Below are 16279 nucleotides of genomic sequence, written 5' to 3' on the forward strand. Positions count from 1 at the left end.
ATCTGCAGATGCTTAAATCTCTTATATAAAATGGTATAGTATTTACATATAACCTGTAATGTACAAAGCTGCTCTCCCCACCCTTTCTGATGCAGCCATTTCCCCGCCTCCCAACTACTGTCAGTCTGTGAACATCCTAGCTAGCTATTGGTTCATCAGTCAGTTTGCAAGTATCCTTCTCCGTTATTGGTCCCATTAACCTGGTGGGATTCTTAAAGATAGCTTCATGGCCATCTTTTCTCTCTCGCCTTTCTCTCCCGCTGACTTGCTTTCTTTCTTCTCCTCGCTTTGCACTCTCTCTAGTGTGTGCCCTTTCTCTTTCCTTTCTCTTTTCCTCTCATTTTCTCTCTTACCCTGCAGGGAGACACTCTGTTTGCTTAATAAATTCCCTTATGTGATTTCCCGTGTCCGGCATGGTTTTCATGGGATCCCTTACATAATCTATGTACATTCTCCCATATACTTTCAGTCATCTCCAGATTACTTGTAATACTGAATACAATGTAAATGCTATGAGTATAGTTGCTATACTGTACATTTAGAGAATAATGACAAGGAACAAAAGTCCTTATATATTCAGTATAGACACATTTTTTTCCTAAATATCTTCCATTCACAGTTGATTGAGTCCATAGATGAGGAACAGGTGAATATAGATGGCCCACTGGATCACCAGCATCCTTTGATTTAGTACTATGCTTCTTTATTCAGTTACCTAAGAGGGCAAATATAATCAAAGTCTTCCCTGAGATGTTCACTAGAAGGTGATAGTGTTTCAAGGTCTTTTCTGTTTTTAAATTTATTTTTAAGGTTTTTCTTAAAAATTTGTTCTTTCTAGATATACATGGCAGTAGTGTATTTTGACATATTATACATACACAAAATAAGTATAATTTGTTCCAATTAGGATCCCACTATTGTGGTTGTACATGATGTGGAGTTACATTGGTTGTGTATTCTTATATAAGGATAGGAAAGATATGTCTTATTCATTTCTACTGCCTTTTCTTTCCCATCCTCCCATTCCCTTCATTCCCCTTTATCCAGCTCAATGAATTTCAAATCTTCCCCTCCCTTATTGTGGGTTAGCATCCACAAAACACAGAGAACATTCTGCCTTTGATGTTTTCGGACTGGCTTATTTCACAAAGGTCTATTGAGAGTCCTTCATTGTTATTGTTACTAAAACCAGTGTGAATTACTGCAGAAAACCTAGTCCAAGAAGATTACAATAAGAACCATATTTTAGATGCTGTTGGGAGGACCAAAACTTGTTTCTAAGGAAAACTTTGGTGCTACAGTTGCTTCTTGGCTCCTATGGTGCTGTGGCCTCCATCCAGCTCAGGCCGGATCTAAGAAGGTCAGCTTTCAAGCATTAAGTCTGCTTTATTTGGAACTCTGCTTGGCAACATGGGCACATAGGGAGAAAGCACAGCATCTCTACCCCTCGGTCATCTGGATCCCCAATGAGGAGGTTCATGGCTGCAAAATCTTATCATAGCCTGGTCTCATGCACAGTTGATTCCTATAAGTTTGGGCTCAACTCTGGGGAAACTAAGTGTAAAGACGAGGAAAGGTGCTGAGCACTTGGTGCAGATCTGCATGGTTCAGGTGCTGTGCATTCTGGATAGGTAGCTTTCTTCTCTCTCCTTGCACTTTGACTTCCAAATACTGACTGAACATTTAATCCTTTAAAAATGCATAGGAATCATGTGAGATATAATATGGACTTAGAGAATTCTTCATTGTATTTGTTCTTTACAGTTTCCCTTGATTGTTCTGTGAGAAAAGACTTATGTCCCCTAACTTGCTTAGCAAACTAGGGTCAGAAATATGCATTTTAGGTTATTGGTTTTCTTACTTTTGCTATTTAAAAGAATATGTCTCAACTGCCTTCTAGTAAAGGTCACAGAAATATTAATATGCTTCTAAAACAAGAGGACCAAAAGGCTCAGCTTTCAACATAAGTTAAAGTGTGGTGATGCAAATTGCAGAAAATCAGTGGCCTGTATCTCTCCAAGAATTATTTAATAATGAATTTACCAGGAGAAAAATACAAGGACCTCTCCTGAATAAGCTGTACATACAAACAACTGAAATACACACAGGGAGAGTCAGAGTCACTCAGACTCTCAAAGAGATGCTCTGAGAGTGACAAGGGACAGCCATGTAGGGTTCTCATGCCCCTGAAGCCCCAAGCAGAGCCTTCATATGATGTGAACCCATCTGAGATGATGTTAGCCTCTGTGAAGAAGCCCAGGAAACATGTGCAGGAGAGGAGCTAGCAAGGCAGATGCAGAGTAGGGTGGTGAAGGTAGGGATGTGAGCCTGAAGTAGGGGCTTCCAGGCCCAGAAGTCAGTGCCCTCCTCTTCACATGGCTGAGGAACCATCTTAAGTAAAATATCCCATGTGAGGTACACATTGAGCACATTCCTTTCATTCACACACAAATAGGTCTTCCCAACCCAAGGAAGTCAGAGCTCTTTTGAAGTTACTCTGACCACTTGTGTGGTGAAGTCAGTTCTTGGCTCCTAAGAACAATAGTGCTGAGGGAAGATGGTCCCCTTCTGAATTGAAGTCATGGAGTCTGTGAAGGCTGGGACTAAAAGGCTCTGCCATGCCTGTGAGTGGCACAGCTCATCCTCCTACAGTGGCCTGACATCCAAACCCTCATGCTGGATGCTGGGCTGTCCCTGGGGAGTCCTCCCTGAGCTCAGGTGTGGACTTTATAGCATGTGGAAGTGGAAACACCTGGTATTTCTCCAAAGCCCAGAGACCTTTATGAACTCCTCTTCTGCTTAAAGAGCTAGTGAGGGTGGGGATGTTTGTGCTGGTTGTGGTTTCATCATAGTTCCTTTGAATTCGTTATGGCTTGTCTTTCACGGTGTCTGGAGTCTCAGTCTCCTGAGAGAAGGGTGTGTTTTTTCAGATAGCTTAAGTCCTCTTAAAGCAGGTTGGCAACACCCCTTCCTTTCTTGTAGGCCTTGCAGAGAGGTAACCCTTTCCACCAGAAGCAACTTTCTTGAGTGAAGAGCTCATGTTCACTTCCTGTCTGCAGGGAGCAGCCAGTTCTGAAGTGAAGGTGATAGGGAGAGGCAGGGGAGGGGCCTTAATAGGGGATAGAAGGGGAAAAACCATTCAATACATAGAAGGACCCTGGATTTTCAACGAGTCTGAGATGGATATTCCTGTAGCCCCTGAACTTGGGAAAAAGCATTTGCTTAATTTTGGTTAAATTTTTTCTGCTAATTCTTACTGCTATTTTCCTAAATTTCTAACTTTCTAAGACTTTGAAAATTCACATGGATATACTATCAAAATCTATTCCCTTGGAACGTGACTATAAGTTGCCCAGACCCTGCCCTGGAAGTAAATTCCCCTGGCTTGCATCAAGGCAGTCAGTCTAGCAGAGCACACCTGGGTGAGAATATCCTTCAACTTGCTGAAGGAGTTTGTGTTCTCAAAGCCACAAATTTTCACTGGGGCAACATAGGACTGTGGGAATGTTGAATAAGAGAACATGCATATGCACCCGGTACAGTAGAAATGTTCAGTAAAAATAACAATGATTATTATTAAAAATCATGCTCCTCTAAAATACACCTTGGCTCCTCTCATGGTCTGTACATATTTCTATGTCAAAAACAGCCCTCCTCCCACTCTGCCAAGCCCCTGAGTTCTATCACCACTAGCCCTGTCCTCCTAACTTTCCACTTTCCTTGGCCCCCAGTGCTCACAGAAATTACTGGTGCTATAACTCATGCTGCTGCCATTGCGGATGGGCTTTGGGCTCCAGCAGGAGAAGGTTACAGTTGTGGGCAGGTAAGCAAGCCCACCCTGTACTGTTTATTTTAAAAATTACATGTATGTACATGTATGTGTGTGTGTGTGTGTGTGTGTGTGTGTGTGTACACACACACTTATACACATATTATGGGTTTCAAGTGTATTGTTGAACCCTCTAACACACCTCAAATTGATGTTTCACCCCAGCATAATTTGACCTCACAGACAAATGAAAGAGAGACAGGCATCCCCAAGCATTTTCAGACAGCTCTTTGAGAACTGATGGTGCTGGGTACCCAGAAGGAATAATAGGAATCAGCCTAGGGCCACATTTTAAAGGGTCCTTGAGTGCTAGTATAGAAATTTTGAAATTCTCCCTGTAAATACAATTAAATGAAGATTCACCAAATTTTTTGAGTGCTTTAAGATGACTTTTAATCAAGTACAGGGAGTTTGAATAGAAAAGAGACTAAACTCATAACATTTGGGTAAAACTTGCCCTCTTATAATGCTCTCAGCTGCCTTCTATCTATTAGGGACTCACAAACAGATCTTGAAGCCTAGTTCAGGTTTCAAGTCTGCTATCAGGGACCCTGTGTCTCTCTCCTGAACTTAACTGGACCACTCCACTTGGCCATTACTCACATGGCTCAGCTCCACACATTCTTATTTTTTTAAATATTTTTTGCTATTACGTATCAATCATATGTATTGAGATTCAGTATGATATTTACACACATGCCTTCAGAGTGCACTAATAAAATCCAAATCTCCACTTTCTACCCCCTCCAACACCCCTCCCAATCTCTAGTAATCACTGTTCTATTCTTAGGCCAGTCCTAAATTCTTAATTCTTCCCTCTAGTTCATGGAGCATCTCCACCCTATTAGTGCAGAGAACCCCTCATTCCGCTGAATATCTCTCCTGATGCTTTATTTTTTAAAAAGTATCCTTTTCATTGTTACTATATGATGGTTCTAAAAACACAAGTATGTTCCTTTAGGTGGATTTATTTTCCATCTCCCCCTTTAGGAATTGTCAATGGTAAGAGCATTCCTGACAATATCAGCTGACTGTGCAGCATCTATTTGCTAAAAATACTTGAATGACCCCCCATTTTCCTTTACAACAAATTCCCAGCCCTTATCAGGACACACCAGGTCTTTCAGAACATGTTCTCATGGTCCTGACCTTTGTTCTTTTTAGCATAACTTCCCACTGCCACCATACGTCCCGGGTGCCACAGCAGACTGCCAGTATTTGTTTCAGAGTTTTCTATAGGTTCTCTTGACTTTGTCTGGAATGTTTGCCTTTCTCCACTAACTTCTTCATCCTAAAATCCCCACAGTAATACCTGTGCCTTGAGAAGCTCTCTAATTCCCTGGGGAAATTGATGATTCCTTCTTCATCTTTTTCATTGCACTCTATGCACTGTTTCATGATTTTCATCTGTGTGCCATTTGTCCTATAAAACTGGGAACTATGTCCCAGAGGGGAGAAAAAAAATTGTCCAGTATATATTGGGGACTCAACTAATGTTTGAAGAAAGAAACTGACGTTCACATATATGAGAAATAGAAATGGGAGAAATAGAAAGCGATATCCATTTATACCTTATCTAATATGATTCCTAAGATGGCAGGAATGAGGGGGGAAATTGTAAACGCATTCACTTTAATCTTTTTCTACCTTAGCAAACATTTATTAAATGACTCCTACGTGCCAGGAAAATGTACACTATATTCTGCATCCAGAGAAACGTGAGCCCTTAGGACATAGCATGGTTAAAAAAGAATTCTGAACAATGATCACATGTTTAGACATTTGGAGAAGATTTTTTTGTGGAGTTGGAAACAATTGCATGTTGATTTATAGAGAAGTCTGTGCATCGATGGAGCTTATGGGGGTGGAAGAAGTAGGAGATGTGCTTCCAGGACAGAGTCCGAGGGAGGGAAAATGGGGAAGCCCTCAGGCAGGGGCTGTTGTTGAGATTTATTTTAAAATAAAATAGAGGAATTTCCATCTCTGAGTCTAATGGAGATGGTCAGGTAGGAGGGCAAACTGAGTGAGATGCAATGTGGCTGCTGATGCTGTCCACAGATAGTGAAGTCCAATTTGATTTCAGCTGCAGTCTGGGAGACCATCTTCTATAACTAGGTTTTCCTTTCTCACATTCATGCCATTTGTTGGTTCAGAAAGGATAATGCACCAGGGCATTTCACATCCCTTCAATATAAAGTTGATTTTCTGGTATTTTACTTCAAAAGTAATGTTTCTATCTGTTCATTAGTTGGAAACTTGCTCCTTGGATTTCATATCACAGGTAAGGCCTTTTTAAAACAGCCCAGGTCATTCTTTGACATATTTCATGCTTTCCTGATATTAGCTTTTCTTAATGGAATAATTAAGTAAACATTTTTCAGTCAATTAAATAATTAAAACTTACGTAAATAGTCTGTAATTTTTCAGGCAAAATGTTCGATATGATAGCACACATTTATTTTTCATGATGGTCTCAGAAATTAACAAATCTTGCCGAGAGTCTATCAGGAATTGTAGGAGTAGAAATGACATTGAAAGGATGACCGGGGACAGCAAGTTCTGCCTTCAGCTAGCTTCGGACTCTCCAGCAAGGTGCGTGGCATCTCTGGGTCTCTGGTGTCTCCTTTGTATTTTAAGATTGTTGACTTCAAGGATTTATAAGTTATTTTTCATCTCCACCTTTGGGATATTGTCAGTGATGAAAGCATTCATGACCACATCAGCTAACTGTGCAGTACCTAGAAGGATTGTACAGACTCCTTCCAAGTGTTTGTTGGGTTCATAGTTGTCTGAGCTCATTCATGCTGCTGTAACAAAAATACCATAAACTGGATACTTATAAATGACAGAAATCTACTTCCCACATTTCTAGAGGCTGGGAGGTCCAAAGTCAAGTTGTCAACAGACTAGGTGTTGGCTCACGACCCTGCTGCCTCGTTCATGGGTGTTCCCTTCTTACCAGTAGAAGAAGCAAAGTCATTTTCTAGGATTTTCTTTTGAAGAATGCTAATCCCATTCACCTCCCAAAGTCACCACCTCATAATAACAATCCATTGGGTGTTAAATATAGTAACATATGAATTTGGGAATGGAACATCAACAACAACACAATTCATTTAAAAATTGGGCAAAAAAGCAACATAGACATTTCTTCAAAGAAAAGATATAGGAGAGTCCAACAAGTACATGAAAACAAGCTCCACTAATAATGGGGGGAAAATAAGTCAAAACCACAATGTGATATCACCATATACCCATTAGGATACCTACAATTTAAAAAAACAAGCAGAGAATAGTAAGTGTTGTTGAAGATAAAGAGAAATCAGGACCCTTGTGCAGTGATGGTGAGAATATAAAATGGTTCAGCAACTGTAGAAAAAAGTGTGGTGGTTCTTCAAAAGAGTTAAAGATAAGATCCAGTAATCCCACTTCTGGGTATGATTCCAAAAGAATTAAAAACAGATCCTTAAAGAGATATTTTACAGTCATATTCACAGCAGCCCTATGCACAATCGCTAAAAGGTAAAAAACAAGTCAGGTATCCACTGATGGGGGAATGAATAAGCAATTGTGGTATATACATATGGGGCAATTGTTTTCAGTGCTAAAAATAGAAGTTCTGACACATATTGCAACATGGAAGATACTCGTGGACATTTTGCCAAGTGAAATGAACCATTTGTGAATGGGCAAGTGCTGAATGATTCCCCTTACATGAGGAATCTAGAGCAATCCAATTCATAGAGACTGAAAGAAGGATGTTGATTCCCTGGGGCTGGTGGCAGAGAAGAATGGGAAGTTAGTATTTAATAAACACAGAGTCCCAGTTTAAGAAGATGAAAAAGTTCTAGAGGTGGATGGTGATGATGGTTCCACAACAGTGTGAATGTACTTGACACTTTGAAATGGTGAAGATGATAATAAGGTTTATGTGTATTTTACCATAGTTAAAAGACAGACTTACGCTATGAGAAATTATCAGTATTGGCAGCAGGAAGAAAGAAAGAAGACTAGGAAAGAATTAACAGCCTATTTAAGGTTCCAAGGTTTAGGGGAAAGGAAATTTGCTCTATCAAATAGGTAAATAGATATTTCACATCATCCTTTGGACACATTTTATATTCATAGTCACCTAAAGTAAGATATTTTCTCTTGGGTACCAGTTATACCAGGTCAGCTTCCCGAACCCTGCCACGCATAGAGAAAATATGCCCTGTGCCTTCAAATAACTAACTCCATTGGGCAACAGACATACATCCAATTAGCTGACAGCATAATTTTACCAGTGTTTTCATGGAAATATAAACAAAGTTTAATGAAAGCAGTTCATTTTCCCTGTGCACATCAGAGAATTGCCATAGAGAGCTTTACCTTAAGAATGAGATGGATGTGTTAATTAGCCTGATTTAATCATTCTGCAACCTATACTTGTTTCATAACATCATCTTGTATCATAAACATGGTTATCACTCAGTATCCATGTGGGAGTTTTGGGACACCCAGCAGATGCCAAAATTCGTGGATGCTCAAGTCCCTTAAACAGAATGTGCATGTAACTATGCACGTTCTTCCATATGCTTTAAATCATGCCTACATTACTTATAATACACAAGACAGTGTAAATACTATGTAAATCATTGTACTGTATTGTTTACGGAATAATGATAAGAAAAAATCAACACATTTGGTACAGTTGCCATTTTTTAAAAAAATATTTTCAATCTGCAGTTGGTTGACTCCAGTGATGCAGAACTCACAGACACAGAGGGATGATTGCATATATACATATAATAATTATTTGTCAATTAAAAATAAAGTGAAATTTTAAAAACAAAGTGAGCAAAGGGCTTTCAGATGAAGATGAAGGGTAAGAGTGCCATGTCAGAGACCACATGTGGACCACATGTACATATGTGTTGAACTGGGTGTCCTGTGGAGAGAAGGGTACACTGCTGCATATGAATGCATCAGACCATGAGAGCTGAAGCTCAAACAGGACATGCAGACTAGCCCATGAAGAGCTATGAATGACATGAAGAGGACTCTCTAAGTCAGCTTCAATATCCATCTGCACTTGACTCTGTACTATGGCCATCAAGGGATCACCATGCAGGGGTCACCATGCCTGTCCCTAAACAATGAAACCCCACTGCATTCCCAAAGTCTTCACTAGAAAATTAACTCACACAATCCTACTTCTTCTTGTTCTGTAGCAAATACATTTCATTATGAAACGTGAGCTAAGTTGACAACTTTCATGTCAACTTAGTGTATGGAACTCATCCATAACCTCAGAGACTCAAGGCATGAACCAGATTACCCACCACATTTGTATGGATGTAAACTGAGGTTTAAAAATGAGAACTCATTGCTTCTAGTTTCTACTCCACACTAGAAACATGCTAGTCCTTTCTTCATGCTTTTTACTCAGTGATCATTTCAAAGGACCTTTTACTTATCAACATTTCAGTGGAAATCCAAAAACATTCCCTGCTCTCACAGAGCTCATAGAGAAGGGGAAAGAGGGACACAGACCTGATGTGAAGTCAGGTGAAGCTGCCACCATGCAATTGAGGTTGCTGTGTGTGTGGTGGCATAACCACTCATCGTGCTCACAGGTAACCCAAGAGCTGTCATGTCCTCATTAATCCCATTTTACAGGTCAGGAAATGAAGACCTAGGAAAACAAAAGACCATTGCAGAATGGGGATGGACCCAGCAGTCTCAGTCATTACAAATAGGAGAAAGAGTCCTTGGAAACAAATACCCCAGGCAAAAGGCATGATCAGGGTTAGCAAAGTGAGAACTTCTGGGGCAGCAGAGAGTGGGGTACAGGAGATGACTGGATGATAGCTGCTTCAGGGCCTTGAATGCCAAGTTATATGTTTTTCATTACTAATTTATGCCCAGAGCTGTGGCAGCTTTCCTTACCACTCCATGGGGATTTTGCTTTTTCTTTGCCTTAGAGTTAATTAAACTAATGTGCTGGCCCTGATAGCTGTGCAATTATATTCCCTAAGTGCTTTCACACACGGCTGAGTCTAACAGCAGCAGATTAACAATTCCGCTATCCATACTGCAATCAGCCGAAGTCCAGCACAGAATTGAAGGATGTATTTGTCCAAATTAGTGTCTCAGGAATCTGAACTAAAGAGATGGACTACGGATGGCAGTGTGACCCACAGGGCACTACTGTCCTATAGCATGCCTTGGAATAGCCACAACTACTCTGTCCCAACTCCCCTCCATGAGCCCCAAATGGCAAAGAAAAAGCCATATCAGCTCTCTCTCTCTCTCTCTCTCTCTCTCTCTCTCTCTCTCTCTCTCTCTCTCTCTCTCTTTAAATAAACTTTCCAGGAAAGAAATCCTGTCACCTTCACCAAGTTCCTCATCCATCCTGACACTTCCGTTAGAAATGCGTTTTTGTGTATAATAAATTGCTTCTACTTGGTGGAAAATCATTTCTTGCTGTTATCTCTGCGATCGGTTACTTCTGCCGCTCTTTAATGGACTTCACCTGATTATACGCTAGTCATTAAAAGCTTAGTCCCCGGTACAATGGTATCTTATGTAGAAGGATCCATGAGAGCTTTATAGAGGCTTAGCAGCCACAGCCTTAATTTTACTCATTCGTCTTAATTTTTTGTAATCATTTTTTGTAAAGAGGGTATAATGTCAGGCTTGCTTCCCGGCCTCTGACAGATCCAATCTAGCAGATAATTACCATAAGGAAATTGATGCTTTAGTGTGCGGGAGAGAATTTAATTTACTCAGACATCCTCCAGTACAATGCATTCCAGAAGATATGAGGATTTAAGTTTTTAAGAAATTAAATTTTACTATTTAACATGATTACTTATGTTGAACATCATTAACTAGCTTTTTTAACTGTTTGAAATAATTACAAGCATACTTGCTGTGTCTAAAATCCAGACTCTGCATTAAATATGGGTTAAGGATCCATGAAATGAAAAGAAAGAACTGCACTCTTTTTTTTTTCCTCTCCAGTCTTCCAAAAACTGCTCTTTAAAACCTACAGAGCAGTACTGAATTGATGCCCTCTTTGAAAGCTATATATTCTCTTCTGCATGATGTTTTAATGCATATTTTAATGTAAATATTATATTAACTGGTGTGGCCTGTTTTATTTTTTAATTTCAATTGGTTTGGCCTGGGGCAAGTTTCTTATTATAAAGGGTTAGAAGAAACAGAAAGCATTTTAGGAAGGCGTCTGGGGAGCACCCTTTCTGTTGCACTTTGCAAAAGCATGGCTGTAAGGGTGTGCATGAAAATGTAAACCACTTCCCGTGTTTCCTGTTTTGTTTTGTTTAACTTGGAGGGAAAAGCAAAAATTGTCAAGTAAATGCTTGGGAGTACTAGAAAGTTGGGAAACAAAGACAAGATGAAGAATAGATTGAACTTAGAAGAAAGCCTGGGTCTCCTTGGCCTTCAAAGGCAGCAACCGGTCCAGGAAGCCCTGAGAATCAGTTGTGGGTGTAGCCTTTTACTTTTCATTGTGTTCTGGACCTTTGTTAGCTGGATTCCCAAGAGTTCCTCAAACCTTTCCTAAACGTGAAGTGAAACACTCAACAGGAAATTTCTGGACACAGCCAGCCCAGAAGTTCCCTTTATCCAGTGCCTCTCCCCAGTCACATTTCCTCTCAGGAGAAGCTATCACTGTCCTGTGCCCTCTGAAGACCCTGTGACCGTTTGGGTAAGAGCTGGGGGATTGCCCAAGGGTCCCCACTGAAAATTCCCCTGTCCCCTTGGTGCGGAAGCTGGGGGCTGTGGTGGTCCTTGTCTGCAGTGGATTCTGGAATGCCATGCCATGGGCTTGCTTGTCAGCTTCACCTTCAGAGTGTCTGTGAGAATGGCCATTTCTATTTCAGATGCATCCAGTCCTGGTAAAATGAGGAGGTTTGATCAGGACTGTTTAAGATCCTGAGCAGAAGTCTGCTCCACACACAGAACAAGTACTGACATAAAAACCAAAATAAAGCTGTAATTGTTAAACACAAGTTTGGTGCATTCTTGCCTTTCTTGAACCATCCCTCTCTCTGGAACTTGCTCAATAATTTGAAATCTTAAATATAATTCGACCTGGGAATATACTCACAGTTGTGATCTTTATTTTTAAGTGGTAAGGAAGAAAAAGGAAGTGAGGATGCAGGCAATATAAAAGTGTAACTACATGGCGTAGATCTGAAAAAGCAAAGTGATAAGCATTAAACAGAGATTTTGTGTCAGATACTATGACCCATATCAGTATTTATCTTTTACAGTCATTCTGTGAAGTAGAAAATTCCTGTTCAGACTTTAAGTTGAGGAAATTGAGAGTTATGTTATTTAAGTGTCCAAACAGATATAGCTACCATGACAAGATGTAAGTTGTGATTTCAGGGACCTCATTGTGTGCTAGGTACAGTTCTAAGCATCACACATGAAAATGCACAGAATACTATTTCCACTTCATTTGTCATTTGGAGAAATTAGAGTGAAATTAAGTAACATGCTCAGGGTCTTATAGTTATCAAGTGGTTGAGCTAGGATTTGAACCCAAGACAACTGACACCAACATCCTTATTCTTGTCTATACTGTGCTGGTGTGAAAAGCATGCCTACTTCCAAGATTAGATCCATCTCCACCTTACCAAAGTCCACTTTTAGCTATTGGTATTGCTCCATTTTAGTTACTATTACAATCAAGATTCCACAATGCAGTCAATCATTCCATATGTCAGTCACTTATTCACAAACATTTCCTGATACCTTTACATGCTGAAACATTTACATGCTGCACTAAGCACCGAGGATGCTAGAGGCATTAGAGATACCAGATAAAAAACATCATCTCTGATAATGTGCCCTCATTGATATCTATAAAGAAATGCAGATATCTGTGAAAGCACATGAAAACATTCAGTCCCTCAAATCACTTTAATCTTTATTGTAAACACAATATTGTAGAATCCTTTGTGTCCTGGTTGTTCTTTTCCCAGCCTCCAAGCTGCAGGCCTCCTACACCCAGACCACACAAGCACAGGGTTGAGCTTCCTCTTTCCACCAGCCAGGCTCTTCCCAGTATGGGCTCATCACTTCTGCTCCCAAGGAAATGCATATGGCTCTTGTAGTTCAAGTTAATCATCACATTGCTGGATTTCTCCTGAGTCTAATCTGCAACTATCAAATTGCCTAATTGTCTGAAAAGCTCAATTATACATTATAAATAGTTTTCAGAGAGGCAGACTGCAGTTTCTGACCTGCATCCTTGGCTAGATCCTATTCCCACAACTGACTAGAGGCATGGTGGCAGAAATACTGCTCGGCTTGGGATCCACTCAGATGGAGTTGGGAGGAGAGGAATTAGACACTCTGCGTGGCAGTCACTTGACATCAAAGACAGTTAATCTCAGAAAGCACCACAAAGATGTGACAAAGTCATCACTGTGACTTAATAACGCACCAGGAGAAATGGTGGGCTGGAGAAAGGATTATGAGTTAAGGTCCAAGCTTGCTTCTCCTCCACCACATTGTCCCCTGAAATATAAAGGAAGCTTGCTGAATATTCATTTGCAACAGGAGTGTCCTGGGATGTATGGAATAGAAATTCCTTTTGACAAATCCAGAACTGCCATTATCTTATTTTGGAATTCAGGAACTAAGGTGATTCCAGGAAACTCCTAGCAGGTGATAATGAGGGGCTGTCCCTGCAATCCATGTGACAATTCTTCCTCTAATCAGACTCATTTATTGATAAGTACTTCTAAGAGCATAAACTCACAAAGCATCAATCATAAGGTCCACATCCCATCAGTCTGGCCCACCCACTGCTCAGGTCCTGGTGCCAGACAGAGACTCTGGCATAGAGCAAGTGCTCAGTAGTGAATGAATGAGTGGCTGGATGAATAAATGACTCTTCAGTGAATGATTGTAGATCAATTTTCAACCATGGTTGCTCATCCTACGGCCTGTAGAGCTTTTTCAGAGCTTAGCTTTACTGAATCAGAATCTAAGGAGGTAGGGTCCGGAACAGATATATTTCCAAAAACTTCTAAGGAAATACAGAATCACAGAATTAAGTAGTTTTGCCCAAAAATACACAACTAGCAACTGTCAGGGCTAAAGTCCCAGATTTGCTGACTCCTAAATGTAAACTTGTATTCCACCAGATGCCCTACCCCTGGTGCTCCAGTATCATTCACTCCTCAGTCCCTCAGTCTTTAAACCCTGATGGTTGGTATATGCTGGATGGGACACCTGGGTCCGCAGTCCAACGGGAGCTGATTCCACTCCAGTACCCTCAGGGAGATCTACCCGCTATAGTTGAACTTCCTTTTAAATCATGGAGAGTTAATTCTTGAAATACGTTAGTTTTACAATCACAGATAATTTTCATGTGCTATAAAACTTAATATTTTCACCCAGGAAAATAGACTTCTTTTAAAAGCATAAATCTCAGCTCAGTCTTTTCTAGAATAGTGGGTTAGAAGGAACCTTGGTCTGGTTCCCCCTCACCTTCCACAGAGCCAGACTTGGTGCCTGCCCCTCCTGGCTTCCTATAGATCTGGATGTATGTATGTTGCATCAGCAGATGGCAATGCAAGAATTTGGCCATATTTAAAGTCAAAATGATATCTGACACCTCATTTTGGGGATGGGAGAGGCTGCTCTGGGCTATGCCCCTCCAGAGACAGGAATAACAACTCTTCACATATGTAAGATGTGCTAACTATCATCCTTAAGATGTAGTCCTTTTTTTTTTTTTTACTTAAATTCCTCAGTTTCTGCTGCTTGTCACACAGAACACCTTAAATATCCATCCCTGCTACCACACATACAAGTCCACTTATTCACCAAGTCCTAATAATTCTGCTCATTAAATATATAGACTTTCTTCTCTTTCCTGTTACCACTATCTTCAAGTCCTCCTTGTGGCTGGACTATTGTAGTAGCTATGTAGTTGGTCTCCCACCCCAGGACTCTTCTCCACAGCCCACCCTATCCTCTGAAGCATGCATAGCTTCCTAACCTGGGTCTACACCTTCCTCAGGGGCTCTCTGTCGTCCACAGGACCAGATCTCCCTCCAGCTTTTGCTTGTCTCCCAAGGCTCTCTCTGACATACACCAGCCTCAGCTTTGCCACTTCCCTTCTCTGATGCCTCACTGCCCCCACCCTCACCAGGAACTTCACTTGAGTAAAACCACAGGTGGTTCCCACAGCATGAGTTGACCTTGACCTCCTCCAGGCCTGGGTGCCTAGTATTTCTTCAGCTACAATTTCTTTTCTTCTTGTTCGCTTGGCAAATTCTTACTCAAACTTCCAAGATTCCAATCAAACGCTGCCTGCTGTTGTGGTTCTTTCTGGCTTTGCCAATCAGATGTAGGATTTTTAAATCTATGATCCATCCAACATGGAGCCCTATAAAAGTTTGGTGCACTCCAGACCTCCAGACAGATTGATAAGATGCACATCCTGACCCTATCACCAGATGGCCAAGTCATCATGAGGGAGTGATTTTACCTTTCTCAATGTCTATGTCCCCACACATAAAATGGGATATGACTAGTACTAACTTTTTAGGGTTTACTGTGAAGGTTGTTTAGGATTGTGTATGTTAAATATTTAGCACAATGTCTAGTATAAATAAATAAAAACACTTGTAGTAATTATCTTGTACTACTGTGTTATGCCCGAGTTTCTGCAATAACCTGCACATAGTTTCTAGATTAGCAGGGGTTGGATCCTTCCATATGTGTCTTCTCGGAGGCATGGCCCGGAACACTCTTTGCATAAATGTTGGTGAAATGACCAGTGTAGTGAGGGCAAGGTTTAGCTTCCTGACACTTGTGGACTTTGAATGCCCTTTGCAACTGGGTGAACTGAAATGGGACTACCCCAAGGGGAGAGTGTTAGGTCTTAGACCATTGTAGACTTTTGGCTCCATTAGACATCTTCAAGAAACACTACCTAGGAAAGATAATGCCTAAAATGTTAGTTCTCCATACTGCAGTAGAACTTCTACCCATGAGAATTGGCAGCAGCAGAATTAATCATGTTGTCTGACAGTGATGAGGAAGCGCTGGGGAGAATCTGTTCAGGGAAATGGTTACATTGGTGGGCTTTGGGCTCCTTGGGTGATGGGTGCCTGAGGCAAAGGGAACTGAAAAGGGCAGTGGTTGTATGACACAGCAAACTGGCTCAATTTACTTTTCTTTTCTGGAAACCCTAGGTGCTCCATAAACTATGGCCAGTTTCAGAAATGACCGTCACTGGCTAGTAGCATAGCTGTTAAGAACATGTCCCACACTGTTGCATGAAATTTCAACTCTGTCACTTAATGGAAACTTTAAGTATGAATCTGGGGACTTTTGGTTTAACATCTCTGAACCTTAGTGTCCTCGTATGTAAAACTGCTTTTCAGGTATTCACTGGGTAACAAAGATTGTGTA

The sequence above is a fragment of the Sciurus vulgaris genome (assembly GCF_902686455.1).
Source record: "Sciurus vulgaris genome assembly, chromosome: 8".
Classification (NCBI taxonomy): Eukaryota; Metazoa; Chordata; class Mammalia; order Rodentia; family Sciuridae; genus Sciurus; species Sciurus vulgaris.